Source organism: Anser anser, assembly GCF_964211835.1.
Source record: "Anser anser genome assembly, chromosome: 2".
Lineage (NCBI taxonomy): Eukaryota > Metazoa > Chordata > Aves > Anseriformes > Anatidae > Anser > Anser anser.
The window spans coordinates 133,867,607-133,881,728 of NC_139721.1; the positions used below are offsets into that span (position 1 = coordinate 133,867,607).

The 14,122-nt window shown below is 35.3% G+C and overlaps 1 protein-coding gene across 1 annotated transcript in view; it reads left to right on the forward strand.

The window, feature by feature from the left end:
- Positions 1–14,122, forward strand: part of THSD7A (thrombospondin type 1 domain containing 7A) — a 293,994-nt gene that overhangs the window by 195,140 nt on the left and 84,732 nt on the right. The gene's annotated exons all lie outside the window — the stretch shown is intronic.

The following is a 14,122-nucleotide window of genomic DNA, read 5'->3' on the forward strand; positions in this document are numbered from 1 at the left end:
TTTTGGGGCTTAAATTGAAAACCTCAGTGTTAGTGTGTAAGCTTTATTTTTCTTCATATGCTTAAGAGAAATAGTAACAATTTTTACAGCTCAGAAAGAGATTAGCCTAGAATGACAGTATTGAATCTATTACATTTTATGTCCCTTGCTCAAAAATTTCCCTTCAGACAGTGTAATTATTTCTGGCCAACACTACTGAAACTATTTGAAATTTTATTTGTAAATGTTCTCAGATGAAAAATAGCCTTTTCATCGTAAGAGTATTTCACAAATAATTCTTTTCTTTTTTCTGTCATTTTTTTTAAACAGCAAATGAATATATAAGACAAAAAAAATGTATTTTTTTACTTTACTAGATTCTGGATAACATGATTTACCTTTGGTTTTGAGGAGTGGTATTTGCTGACTTCTAACACCTGATTAGCGTAACTTCATCATGAATTGTAATATAGATGTTTATATTAACTATAATAAATTGTAACCATAATACCTTTGGAGCACACAGTCCATCAAGCCTTTAACTGTGTTTTCTGTATGCAGTAGTTCTCTCTTGTTCTGCTTCAAACTTGCAGGATTTGTTCTCTGCAATGCATGGGCTGAATTTGGCCAAATTTGCCTTAGAAGACTTGTGATTACATATTTTTTACTCCCAATATTAATCTTTTTCTTTCTCTCTGAGTCTTTCTGAATTATATGGCATTATACACTATCTATAGCAGCAATCTGTCTTAAGAACGAGAAGTCTAGCTTTAACCATGTGCCTGTCAGTCTTAGAGATTAAATAGTTGTGGGCACAGCTACAATAACAGGAGAAAACAAATTGCAGTTATGGTTTATTTTGTAAAGATCTGGTCACCCACAACGATATGTGTTCAATATCTTGTGATGGGAGTGCAAAAACATTGGAGGATAATGTAGTGGATTGTCTCAACTCTCCTTTGTAATCCCTTCCTTGTCTTAGTAAAGGATCTCCTGTGATCTTCACCAGTAAGGCCAAGCAGCTTTTGCTAAGGACACTCCTGAGAAAGATTAGCACAATACTGTAGAAGAAAACAAAGAAAGGACCCATCAGCCTCATTAGGTGTCCTGCCAAGCCAGCTCTGCTCAAGCATCTCCTTAATTTGCCTGCAAAAGCACCCACCCCACTGAAAATCCTGTATGCAACTCTTTAAATACTCACCTAAATGCACACAACCCTCTCTTGTTGTGGGCATCTAAATTATGCTCTATAAAATCTAGGAGAGCAGCACCTTGCAATCAAGGTGATTTCACATCAAGCCCTGCAGCTGCAAGATAGTTTGCAGTAAAATAAAGTCTGGAGAATACTACTCTTGCATTGTCTAACCATCATGGTTTAAAGTAAACATCGTATGAAATTTGGGATATTCATTGCCCTTTGAACAATTTTTGGAGAGGACTACATTGATCCAGTTCAATTGACTGGATACATAAGTTGCATGATAGTCATATGTTACTATAGTTTTAATCTAAATGACATAAAGGAAATTTCATTAATTTTTAAAGGTAGGTGTGAATGTGCAAAGAAACGTAGAAAAGCATTATCACAGGTTAGAAATGCTACTTAAATTGATCTAATCTTTGCTTAACAATACTCTTTGGTGTCTTCAATGTATTTTTTTCTTTGAGCTCATATGAATTAATTAGCCAATCTTAAATCAGTGTTTGGACAGGAGAAGTTGAATCAAAAGGACTACAGTATATTAAAACAAAAGTACATTTTCCACTAGCCTTTTGCTATAAAATATGAAAAAAGCTGGGGTTTTAATTTTCAGAATAAGCATTGTACTATAAGTGTACTGCTTTCTTGTAAGATAAACCCCACACTGATGAGTATCTTCTCTTTCTGTTGATTGTTGCGTTGTTATATACATTTAAAACATAATCAGTGGAGATGACTTGACTTGACCTGGGTGTTTTACTTTACAATTAGAATCAAATGGCAGTGTTTGTGAGGTTGTTTTATATAATTGGAATGAGCTTCTCTCTTCAATTTGTAGTAAAGACAAGAGTCATTACAGCCTTTGAGACAATACCAAACAATAGATTATCCTCCCGTGTTGTTGCTGGAGGCCTGTGTTTGTCATTCTCTTTCCACAGCGGTAATCAGAATTTTCATTCAGGCTGAAAAAAAATATGACAGTCAGTACACCAGGTTGTCATTCCAGAGGCTATAATGAACTTAGATGTATTTCATTATATAAAGGGAACTTCAGCATTTACTATGGAGAGAACATTTGCAGAATATTTATTCTTAGTCTTCCAGGGAACTTTACAAAGGAAGTCTTTAAGTAAAAAAGCTCGTTTCTGTTGTAGAAACTCCAAGATTGGACAGAAACTGATCAGAATTCCTCCATTGTATAAATTATTTTAATAATTAGAGAAGTGTGGCTAATGTTCCATGCTACAGGTTAGTTTTTGCTAGTGATAGTATTAGAATGATTTTTTTTTAAATCAAAGTTATTTCAGGTATTTATATATGTATGCAATATCTATAAGACATACTTGCATCCATGCACACACATAAATATATATATATTCTCTATTATTAAGTTCTTTAATACAGTTTAGAAGAGTGATTTTACGGTAGATGAACTTGTCCTATTTCTCTGTAGCTATGGAAATCTATGAAGAATACTGTTTCAAAAATATTTCTGTATGATTTAAAGACTTAGTCTTTATAGTAGGAGATCTGGCAAATTCTCCCCTCTGTAGCAGATACATTAATGCTACTAATACGTAAATAGGGCAAAATTAGTTTGGACAGCATTTCCTTAAAATCTGCAAAATTAACTACTGCCAAAAAATGCCTATGGAATGATGGTTCACTCGCTATGTTTTTTTAGGTTTTCACCTTTGGGCTGAACTCTGTAGCACGGGTACCAGCAGTGGCTGTGGTATCAACAGTGTGTTTCTGAATCCCATATACTAGCTTGAAATCATCTGCTCGTTTTTTTAGGAATGTTTAAATAATATATTGGTTTATAGCCTTTATAACATAGTGGGCTTTGTACCACTGCACACGTCTTTCAATAAAATAGATCTTACTTTTGAAGGGCAAATTTCCTCTGGACCTTGTTCAAGCTCAGTAATTATTGGGTTATGGTTAGCTCTGCAGGGAGAGGGAAGGACTCATTGCCATTCTTTTGTCTCGCAACCATGTGAGATGGCTGGGCTTGGAAGAGGGAGCCATGGTAACAACAAGGCTCTTCATGTATGTGCAAATTCCTGCAACTCTTTGAAATAGCAAAATTGTTCCTTAAATTCTGTAGGCAGAGAAGTGTGTTCATTGAGCTGAGTGCCCCAAGTTCTCTTCTGGTATCTGGACATAAGTGGGTGACAGGTCTGGCCTTTGTGAGACTGAAGTACAAATTCCAAGCAACAGTGATAACAGAATATCCTGATGTAATGCGGGTGAACTACCCTGTTTGCAACATTGAGAGGCAAAATAATGGTGTTGGTAGTTTATTAAAACATGCAGAAAGTGGACAAGCCTGTTTTGTTAAGATACTCAGATATAAACATTTCAAACAGATTAGGTTAGCTACTTTGTGTGGAGTGATTCAAACACTGTACTTTCCAAAGTGGAACAGCGTAATTTTCCTTTATTTCTGGTATTCTCAGCTAGCATGACTGACTAGAAGACATCATCCGTCAGCCATATGATGGTCCTATGGGATTTAATCACTTTATTTTTCTCTAGACTCAGAAATACTCATTTCTGAAATATTATGTTCCTTTTACTGAATTTAACTTTGCAGAAAAACGTACAAAATTTCTTCATGTATTTTAAATTCTTTCTCACAGCTTCCCGATTAACATGTGTATTTTGTTTCTTAATTTTTAGGTTGTGGCTTTCCATCTTCTTACAATAGGCATCTAATTAAATATATAGAAAAACCTTCAGGAAAGAAACAAGATATACTAATACAACCATTTTCACTTAAAATATTGTGGCTAGTTTAAAATCATTACTTTTCGTATACTAGGATTTGAATCATATATGCTAAATGAGCAGCTGTTGGTCTTCATTCATTTTCATAAGGGGAAAGACTAAGTGAATCAATGGAAAGTTTATAGGAGTGCCTAGTTATAAAGATTCTACTTCTTTTGCCTTTTCTATTATGTGGTTATTTGGACTGGAAGAAGAAACTATCAATCTGATTGGATTTTTGATGAATATTTTAAAAGAAAATACCTACTTTTTGTCACTTTGTGTTCTTTAAAAAGAAAGAAGAGCCAAATTCAAATTCAAATTACATTGAATTATTGAGTTAATTCTGGAAGAGAACCCAGATCAAAATCTGGCCAATCCTCAACAGTCAATTAGTCGAAAAATACAATGGCTAATGACGGTTTCTTTCAGCACATACTGCCTTATGCTTACAGGAACTTGGTTATATGTGCATTAGTCATCATTTCCCAATATTAATTTCCTAGCTAATGTCATTACAGAATTGATTGGAACTGTTCTTTTCTTCCTGATAGCTTTTAGGCTGACCATCTTAGGCATTTAAACAAATGTAAGACACATACTCTGTTCTTCACTGTAAATACATAAGGTGTAAAATGTATAACCAAGTCCTTTCTTTCTTTTGGTTTGTCTGGCAACATAGAAATTACTCAGTATTTTACTGAATGCTTATTATACATCAGAGTTTGTTACTGACAGTAAAATTGTCTGTTTAAAGGATCTTAAAATTGATATTCTCTGGCCATTCTGTTTCAGAGCATTGGATTTTTAAGCCGTTTTTATTTAACAAGATTTGCTTTATTTAATATAAAGCAATACAAGGAAAAATTACTGCACAGTACTGCTGAAAGTATCCCATTTCAGTTCGGTAGTCAGGAAGCTTGATAATTGATAATTCTTCTGTCAATGAAAGGTCACGTTTAGTATGTCATATTATTTCCTTTTTGTCTCATCTTGACATTAGAGAAGTGAGTATATCCCTATTAAATTCTGTATCAGAATGGATGTTTTTAGTGTTTGTATAATAACATGATTTGATTTTATTATATGGGATGACTTTAAAAGATATTGAGAAAGCAAGTGATGTATTTATAGTTAGCCTGGAATGTGATGTAATGATTGGTATGGACAATGCCTGTAAGTGACATTAATGTTCATAATGAATATGGTTAAGTTAAAAATGTGTGGGCCAACCTAACTACCAAAATCTTTTTCTATTTTCATAGATAATAATTTGGCTTAGTGAGATGACTTTGCTGGGTTTGGGCATGTTTACTTATAAAATGTACTATAACAACTTTACAGAAAATGAAGTATTGGTGTACTTACTGGACATCAAGGAGTGGAGGTTGCTGTAGTGGGAAGAACAAATATTTTCCAAATGTAAAACCGAGAGTGCAATTACATGTTTCATGTGATGCACACTCTTAATAACTTGCTTTTGTTTTTGATGACATGACCAGATGGAAAAGCAGGCTATTACAATAACTGCTTGTAATAGCAGTGGGCAAATTTGGAGGGGGAATTTTGATGCTTGAGTTTTGATTTTCATAGCAGCCTGCAAAGCAGAAACTCAATCCTGATTTGACTCCAAACTGTCATAGAGAGAATACTAGTGTGGCAATTGTGGATGCATTTTAAAATTTTTGTTTTGGGGGAAGGTCACTTTAATGCTTTACATTTTTTCCCTTTGTCGTTTTAAATTATGTTGTTATGAAACCAGTAAAACTGATATTTATGGACTTATGGGTGGATTATAAAACCGGATTTATAGAACCAATGCTGAACTTGTTTGGGTTTGTGTCATGGGTTAATGGCCTAAAAGCAGACTCCAAAAATACTTTAAATATTTTTACAAAACATACTAATAAAAATAATGTTACATATAATACTGTTACATATACTAATATTGTTATATATTTATAAAATAAAAATCATTTTCTTGGAAGATACTACACAATACTAATCAGTAATACTTAGGATAAAATGTTCTAGGACAGTATCCACCCATTAGATTTGATGGTAGTCAATTTTCCACACAGTGTTACAGTCTACTTCTGCTTTTGTCCCATAAGTTCACTGGCCAGAGCAGTCAGTGTTCAGGGTCAATCTAATACCCACGGCAGAGTTATGTTTTTCATTTGGCTTCTATTTTAAACTAGGAAATTGGAAAGAAATACTAAGTCAAAATTAAGTGGCTTAGGTTGCAAAGTCAAGACCTTAAACATTAGGAAACTTAGGTTGTTTGTCTGATCCTTATGCAAATATAGCAGATGAAGTCTTTAATTATTTAATTGTGCTTACATGACATTTTCCCCACAGAACCTGCTACTTATTTGTGAAATGGATATATCTCCTTTGGGGATTAAGTGGGCATTTTGTAGTAATGAATGCTTTGTCTTTGAGACAACTAGCTGTGGTTGTCTCATTCTTCATGATTTAATTTTGCTCTCCTTTTCTTCATCATCGGCAAAATATAAATAATACTGACCTACCACATCTTGAGTGTTCAGAAAATAAACGCATTAGTGCCATCATAGAAAGATCTTAGGAAAAAAATTACCAGTTCTGCTTTAATAACACTTTTAATTAATGTATGCTAAATAAAACATAGGCCTAGGCCTTGAACAAAGAGAATAGAACTAAAAATACCAAATAGCTTCTCATTAAGGAGTTTACAGTCAGTGAACTGAAGGAGGAAGAGGCCCAGTGGAAAAATAGGAAGCATGTGATTATGCAATTAAAAAAAAAAAAAAAGCATTATACAAAGGCAACTTTAATTCTAGCATTTACTATTATTTGGTTTCTTCACATAAATTTGGGCTTAAATGGATTAGCAATGTAAATATTGCCTTAGGAAATATTGGATGTTTGGCTTTAAATTTTACCGATTTCAGACATCACTTATTGGTACTGATATTATTTTATAAATAGCAAGTTATTGCATTAGTGTTTTCCAGAGGAAAATATATTAAGTAGATTATTAAATTCCTTGTTCTAAATATCTCAGAGTGTATATAATTTTTTAAAGAGGGGAAAAAGAATAGTGCTAGCTAGAAGCTTCTTAAATTTTTGGGTGGCTTCTATAAAACCAGTGATACCCTTCTAGCAGAGGGAGGGGGGTCTATTTTATCTCCAGGTTACAGCTGATTTCTTGAGTAGGTGCAAGACTGCAGGGAGATCTGTCAGATATTCGTGACCCTGTTGTTCGCTTGTATAACTTACTACCAAAGCAGTAAAGTTATAACATCCCAGTATTTTCACATGTTTCTGTTACTGTTGGTTTTGCTGTGTGACATTATTTTATTTCTTTAATTTAGCATAGATTTTTAAGATGTAGTGGTATTTATCTCTGGTTCCTTTCCTGAGAGCTTTTTCTCTGAATCCATATACTGAGGGGCTGGGAAAAGAAACAAGCAAATGCATAAGTTAGTTTTAGTCTTCTAGAGAAGAATCAGTTATGAAAATATTTCCAAAAGACAAAATTAATTCATAGTCTGAGCAGCCTAAGGGCATGCTGTGCCTTCCACTTGTAATGATGAGAAGATATTCACTGCAGGATGGATAAAAAGATGTTCTCTGAAGACTGCATTTTATCTGCCAGTAGTGGGACATGGACAGAAGTATCCATGAAATTAATTATAAAACTGTTTCTCAGAAATGTGTAAACATGACAGTGGCAGTGATCTCCTTTACACCTCTCAAGTGCTGTGTTTTAACTGTGATTGAATTGAGCTGTCATATTACATATAGAGTGACAAGTCTCTAGAGTGACTAGCTACAGCTGAATGAATAATGCAAAGGAAATGTTTATAATCATCTTTTACTATGCAAAATAATTTTTCTTATTCTCTTAAAACCCCTTTTAAATTACAGGTATATTTCTGTGGCAAGAAGTATCACAGGTAATTATGAATGTATAGTTGTTAACTTACTGCAAATTCACCACTTTATAGTAGTGAAATACTAGATAGTTGACAAACTAAGAAGTTCATGTAATGTTCTGTCAACTGTGTGTTCTTACTCATTCTCTTCAGCTGTGGATTATGGTCTTGCATTAGAGAGAAGAATAACATTTAAATTTTGAAGACCGGGTTCCAGGAAAATACTCGGTGCTGAAACTGCTGTCCCGGGGTATTTATTAATTTATGATGCAACTTTGAGAGCTTATGAGCTTAAATTTATAAAGATATCCTCCAAAATTCATACTTAAGCAGAAAATTAGAAGCCTGAAATTCATTTAAGTTATAGATATTTACTGTTGCTTTGAAAACAGTCCATTTAAGGTAGCTGCTTAAAATACAAAGATTCACATCTCAGTGTAGGGATTATTGAAAAGATAGACTGTGGCAAGCACTGTCATTCTACTGACATTAGTGGAGCTGTCACATTGTTTTTGTGCTACCATTTTTGTAGTCTTGCCTATTATCTCCTTCTTATGCTTCTATTCCTACCTCAGATCCCTGAATGCTAATCAAATTTAGATCAGCACATCAAAATTAAATCATTGCTGATTGAACTGACTTGAACTCATTGGCATTCCATGGCCTTTCCTGGACTTGCTCTCCATTAAATCTTGAGCTTACTGGAGGCGAGGGCAAAATGTCTAAAATAGTGCTTACAGTAAAACGCATGTGAAGCCTTTCTAAAGTGTACAACACTCTACTTGTTCACGTCTGATGAATTTAAAAATTGATTAAAACCCTGTAGTGAAAAAATAATAATACAATTCCCAGTGAATAATAAAACTTCCTGTTTTCTAAATAAACAAAAAGACATAGTGCTATGCTAAGATGGATGCATTTTGCATTTTCAAGTCAATACATTTTAAATCTGACTGTTACCAATGTTCACAATTACACTGGAAATATTTCTAGAATCTGTCAAATTAATTTTTTCACTGTTAAACACAACAGAATTTCTGTAACACTTTACAAACAAACTGAGTAATTTTTATACTTTTAAAATATAAATAGTATTTTTAAATACTGCTGTTAATTTTGAAGCCATACATTTGTATCTTTTTCTCACTGTATAAATTGTGGCTTGGTTGGAAAAAGTTTATGAGAATGTCCATTTTATCTTGGGACAAGCTGTATCTTTTTAAGGTGAGCTAGTGTTTTGCCAAGAGTTCTGAGAAATACACTGTGAATTTTAAAAGGGTCTGATCTTTTTGCACTGTCTTCTTGTTTCCTTATAGCTCTGTCAGCATTTTTCTTCTCCCTTCCCCACTCAGCTTAAAATGGCCTATTGGTCTGACATATTGATCTCACTTGGTCCCAAGACTAATATTGATTTTATTCTCAATGGGACCGTAGCCTGTCATCGAACTTACTTTTTCTTTCATATCAAGATGATGTTTGATTGGCTTATTTGATGCTAGAAGGCAACCACGTTTGGTTATGATCAATACACTTGCTTTCTCTGTTCCTTATCATTCTCAGTAAGACCACAATAGCAAACGAACCATGAAAATGCTTCAGCTACCTGTCAGAAGGTAAAAAAATCTTACTTCTGTTGTTAGGAAATATGTAGGTACTCCACTAGGCTCCTTATTGGCAATATTGGACTAGTATTTCTATGGTAAGTGTGTATTTTGCCTTAAGGTACAGCTGATTTTCTAATAAAAGCGTATCATGTTTATACTGCTGGTGGAAGAGGATCAGGTCAGGGAATAAGTCCATGGGCCCTGATGTGATGCATCCAAGAGTGCTGAGTGAGGTGGCAGATGTGATTGCAAGGCCACTCTAAAATCTTTGGTCAATCATGGCAACTGAGAGAAGTGCTCAAAGACTGGAGGCAAGCAAATGTCACTCCTATCTTCAGGAAGGGTGAGAAGGAGGAGCCAGAGGACTACAGTCTGGTCAGCCTCACCTTGATCCCTAGGAAGGCAGTGGAACAGCTAATTTTGGAAACAGGTAGGAAAATAAAATCATCAGGAGTAGTCAGCATGGCTTCATCAGAGGAAGTCATGCTTGACCAACCTGATAAACTTCTATAATGAAATGCTCAGTCTGATGGATAAGAAGGGATCAGTAGATACTGTCTTCCTGGACTTCAGTAAGGTTTTGACACTGTCCACCATAAAATCCTCATAGAGAAGTGTGAGCTGGATGAGTAGACAGTGATGTGGATCAGAATCTGGCTGAATGGCTACACCCAGAAGGTAATAGTCAGTGGCACAAAGTCTAGTTGGAAGCCAGTAACAAGCAGGGTACGCCAGGGGTCAATACCAGGTCCAGCCTGTTTGACGTCTTCCATAATGATCTGGATGATGGGGTAGAGTGCACTCTCAGCAAACTTGCAGAGGACACAAAAATGGGGAGAGTGGCTGATATGCCTGAGGGCCATGCTGCCATCCAGAGGGGCCTTGACAGGATGGAGAAATGGGCTGACAGGAACCTCATGAAGTTCAACCAGGAGAAGTGCAAAGTCCTGCACCTGGGGAGGAACGACCCCATGCACCAGGACGTGCTGGAGGCCACCTCAGCTGGAAGGCAGCTCTGCAGAAAAGGACCTAGGAGTCCTGGTGGACTCCAAGTGGAACATGAGTCAGCACTGTGCCCTTGCTGCTAAGAAGGCTAATGATATTCTTAGCATATCTATTAGGCAGCGCTACCAGCAGGTCAAGAGAGGTGATCTTTCTCCTTCACTCAGTATTGCTGAGGCTGCACCTGGAAGACTGGAATCCAGTTTGGGGCTCCTCACTACAAGGTGTCCATGGACTTGCTGGAAAAAGTCCAGCGGAGGGCTACCAAGACGATCCAGGGACTGGAGCACCTCTGCTATGAGGAGAGGTTGCGAGAGCTGGGACTGTTCATCCTGGAGAAGAGGAGGCTCAGGGGGAATCTTATCAATGTCTGTAAATACTGGAAGGGCAGGTGCAAAGAGGATGGACCCAGGCTCTTTTCAGCGGTGCCCATTGCCAGGACAAGAGGCAACGGGCACAAAGTGGAAAGCAGGAGGTTACGTTTAAACATCAGGTGCTCCTGCTTGTGCAGCAGTGTTGGACCAGATGGCCTCTAGAGGCCCCTTCCACCCTCAACCGTTCTGTGATGTTTCAGATTTTGTTTACTTTGTCTTGTTTGCTTGGAGATACATAGGAAAGTATCTAAACTAAATGCAAAAATAAATCAGTTAAACTATATTAAATGTTCATATGAATCCTCTTATTCAGAATTAAGATGGCCTAAATTCTATTTGTTAAGAATTTTCTCTTTCATTCTGAATAAGGATGCCCATACAAAATGTTAATAGAGTTAAACTAATCTCCTTCAAAGTCACATTTTAATTAATTTGGATTAATTCTTCAGTATTCCTGTTTAGATCAGTCTTTTTTCAGTGTCACTCACATCCTTTCATGTCAGTGGATATTCAGTGATATCAGAATTAGCGAAAAATTCGAAGCTATCATCTGCAATAATAAAGAGAGTCTTTGACAGTGTGCATAATACAAAATATGCTGTACAACACCTTCACTGTGCCTCTGTATGTACAGTGGAAGAACCGACCTCATGTATAAAAATGGTATTTTATATATATACATGTATTTTTATTTAATTGGGAGCTTACACAGGTAACCAAGTGATTTCTGTGTGCTTTGTGGAACTGATACTGCCCTTGTTATCACAGTTACAAAATTCAGTACATAAATACCGAAATGGAAAACCGTTTCCCATATTTTCTAGGTGAAATGTATTTAATTTGGTTGTTTAACCTGAGAAAATCTATTAAAGAATAGTGAAAAATAAGAGATTAGATAAAGGAATAAGTAAAGTTCTAATGTAGATACCACAAAACACTCTTCTTGTTAAGATGACAAAGAGAGCAGAACAGTTTCTTCTTGCTTATTTTCATTCTCCTTAAAGAATTCAAGGGTAAATAAGAGTTTTGCACTTTTTTGGCAAAAGTGTAAGTTGTGTGGTGTTTTTTTTTTTCCTAGCCAAATACCTCAGGTGACTGTGCTGTTAAATATATGTTTCCAAGTTAACATAGTTATATAATATTATATGTTTCATATTGCTGTTTACTCTGGCCTTCCTACACATGTGACAGATGGCACTGCATTTTACTTGTAAAACTACTATTTGGATAAAGAAATACTATTCCTTTCCCTGTTTTTATTTCCCTCTGTCAAATTTAGACTGTATCTACAGGACTGTAATCCTGATAGATGACTCTAATATAAATGGAGATACATATGTTCTTCTGTTATCAGACATGAAAATGGGATTACTGGAAGCATTAACATTGTGTCTGAATGTGAGTTCATTATTTTTAACGAGTCATATCTAAACAACATCCAGAGATATTTTCTATCTGAAACAGTATTAGAAGGAAATACACGTATTCTTCATTTTTGTTTCAGAGTTGTCCTTTTGTGGCTTTCATTATTTCAGAGTAAGGAATGCTACTCTGGGTGTGATTGTTCCTGTAACTGTTATGCATGTGATGCAAACCTTTTCTTGATGCATGAAGGAATACTGACCTGGATTTCTTAGCAGTGACTCCCTTTTCTTGAAAATTGGATGACTGAAACTTTGGATGATCTTAAGGGCAGGAAAGGCATTTTTGAAACCAAAGCTGCATTATCTCAGTAGCAGAATGAGATATCAGTAAATATCTCAGAATCAGAAATCAGTAAATATCTCAGAATCAGAAAAGATTCAAATCTTTCAGTATTTCTGTCAACCACCTGAATGGTGTCACCTACATTCGCATTCTTTCTACATAGCTGCAAACACATTGTGTTGTGAGGAAGGTTAGCAGACAGGCTAGCAATTAAACTAGAGCTGAAGTGTAGCAGTAGCATATACTGGTCTACTTACACAGAGGCAACAGATGCAATCAGATACTGATAGTAACTGGATTTCCCCATCCGTATGGGGATTCTTGAAGCCACTGCCTTTCCATTCCTCAAAAATATTTTTTGCGTAAGGTGAATACCCAATGAAGATTGCACATGGTCATCATTGAGAAGTTATTGCTAGTAAAATGTACTACTTCACATTTGCATGCTTGGAAAATGTGGTTTTTAAGAAATAGAAAATCTCAAGATTTTTTTTTCACAACTATGTTGTCATGCTCTTATCTTTAAGAAACACTTGATGTAGTAGGTTTCTAGGATCTAGCCATTTTCCTTTTGCATGTCATGAACAGTCAATGCCATGAACAGAACAATTGCAAATGTTTGCTTTATCAAAGCCAAAAACACGTTTTAAAATTATATTTTTAAAGGTCTTCATGTCTTCTAGTGTTTGCATAGTGAAAGTCATAAGTAGTCTTCTCTGTGTGTCGCTGTTTTGTGTGTGCCATCACAGTAACCATGTAAATGATACGAAGGTTTATGTGCTTGTGCTAGTAAGTTTCTCATTTGAAGAAAAATCTATCCCTGTTTATGAAATTCATGATGTTGATTGTTTTTAATAATGAGCTCAAGTGTCGTGTTCATAATTTTCTTTTAGTAAGCAATAGCGAGTTATTGCTTGAAATTTCACAAAGAACCAAAACAACAGTAAATTTTCACACACAAGTTGCCCAGTCAGTTTACGATCCAGCAATGCATTCATATCATTATACTATTAGAGCAACTTTCTTACATTTTTGCATAACAAACAGATGTGAGAAATATTGGAGTATTTGTCTTCATTGAAATCAGTGCCATTTCTACTTAGGCTTCTTAGAAGAAAAAGACTTCACGAATATTAACCATCAACTAATTAAGACATAATTAAATGCAAATGCTACTTAGCAAAACCAATTGAGAGAAAGGCATGTGATTAGGGAATTGCCAACTGATTTAACACTTAGAGCTACCAGCACCTAAGCAATAGAACTGAATGCAGAAACTTCACTTAGTACGAACAATAATAGGAAAAATTGCACTATCTTTTTACATTGTGTTGAAAAACCTTGAAGCTAATGAAGTAGAATACATTGAGAACATAAATTATATTTTAATGTTGCTTAATGCTCAATAATTAGAGAGGTTTAAAAATTTTTAAGATGCTGACAATTTGTCTACCTACCTCATGCAGAGATTTTTTGGCAGCTGGTCATCCTGTGACTAGAACAGAAAACAATTGTATGTAAGCTAACATAGTGCTGCTATTGTTTTCAAGGACACTGCTG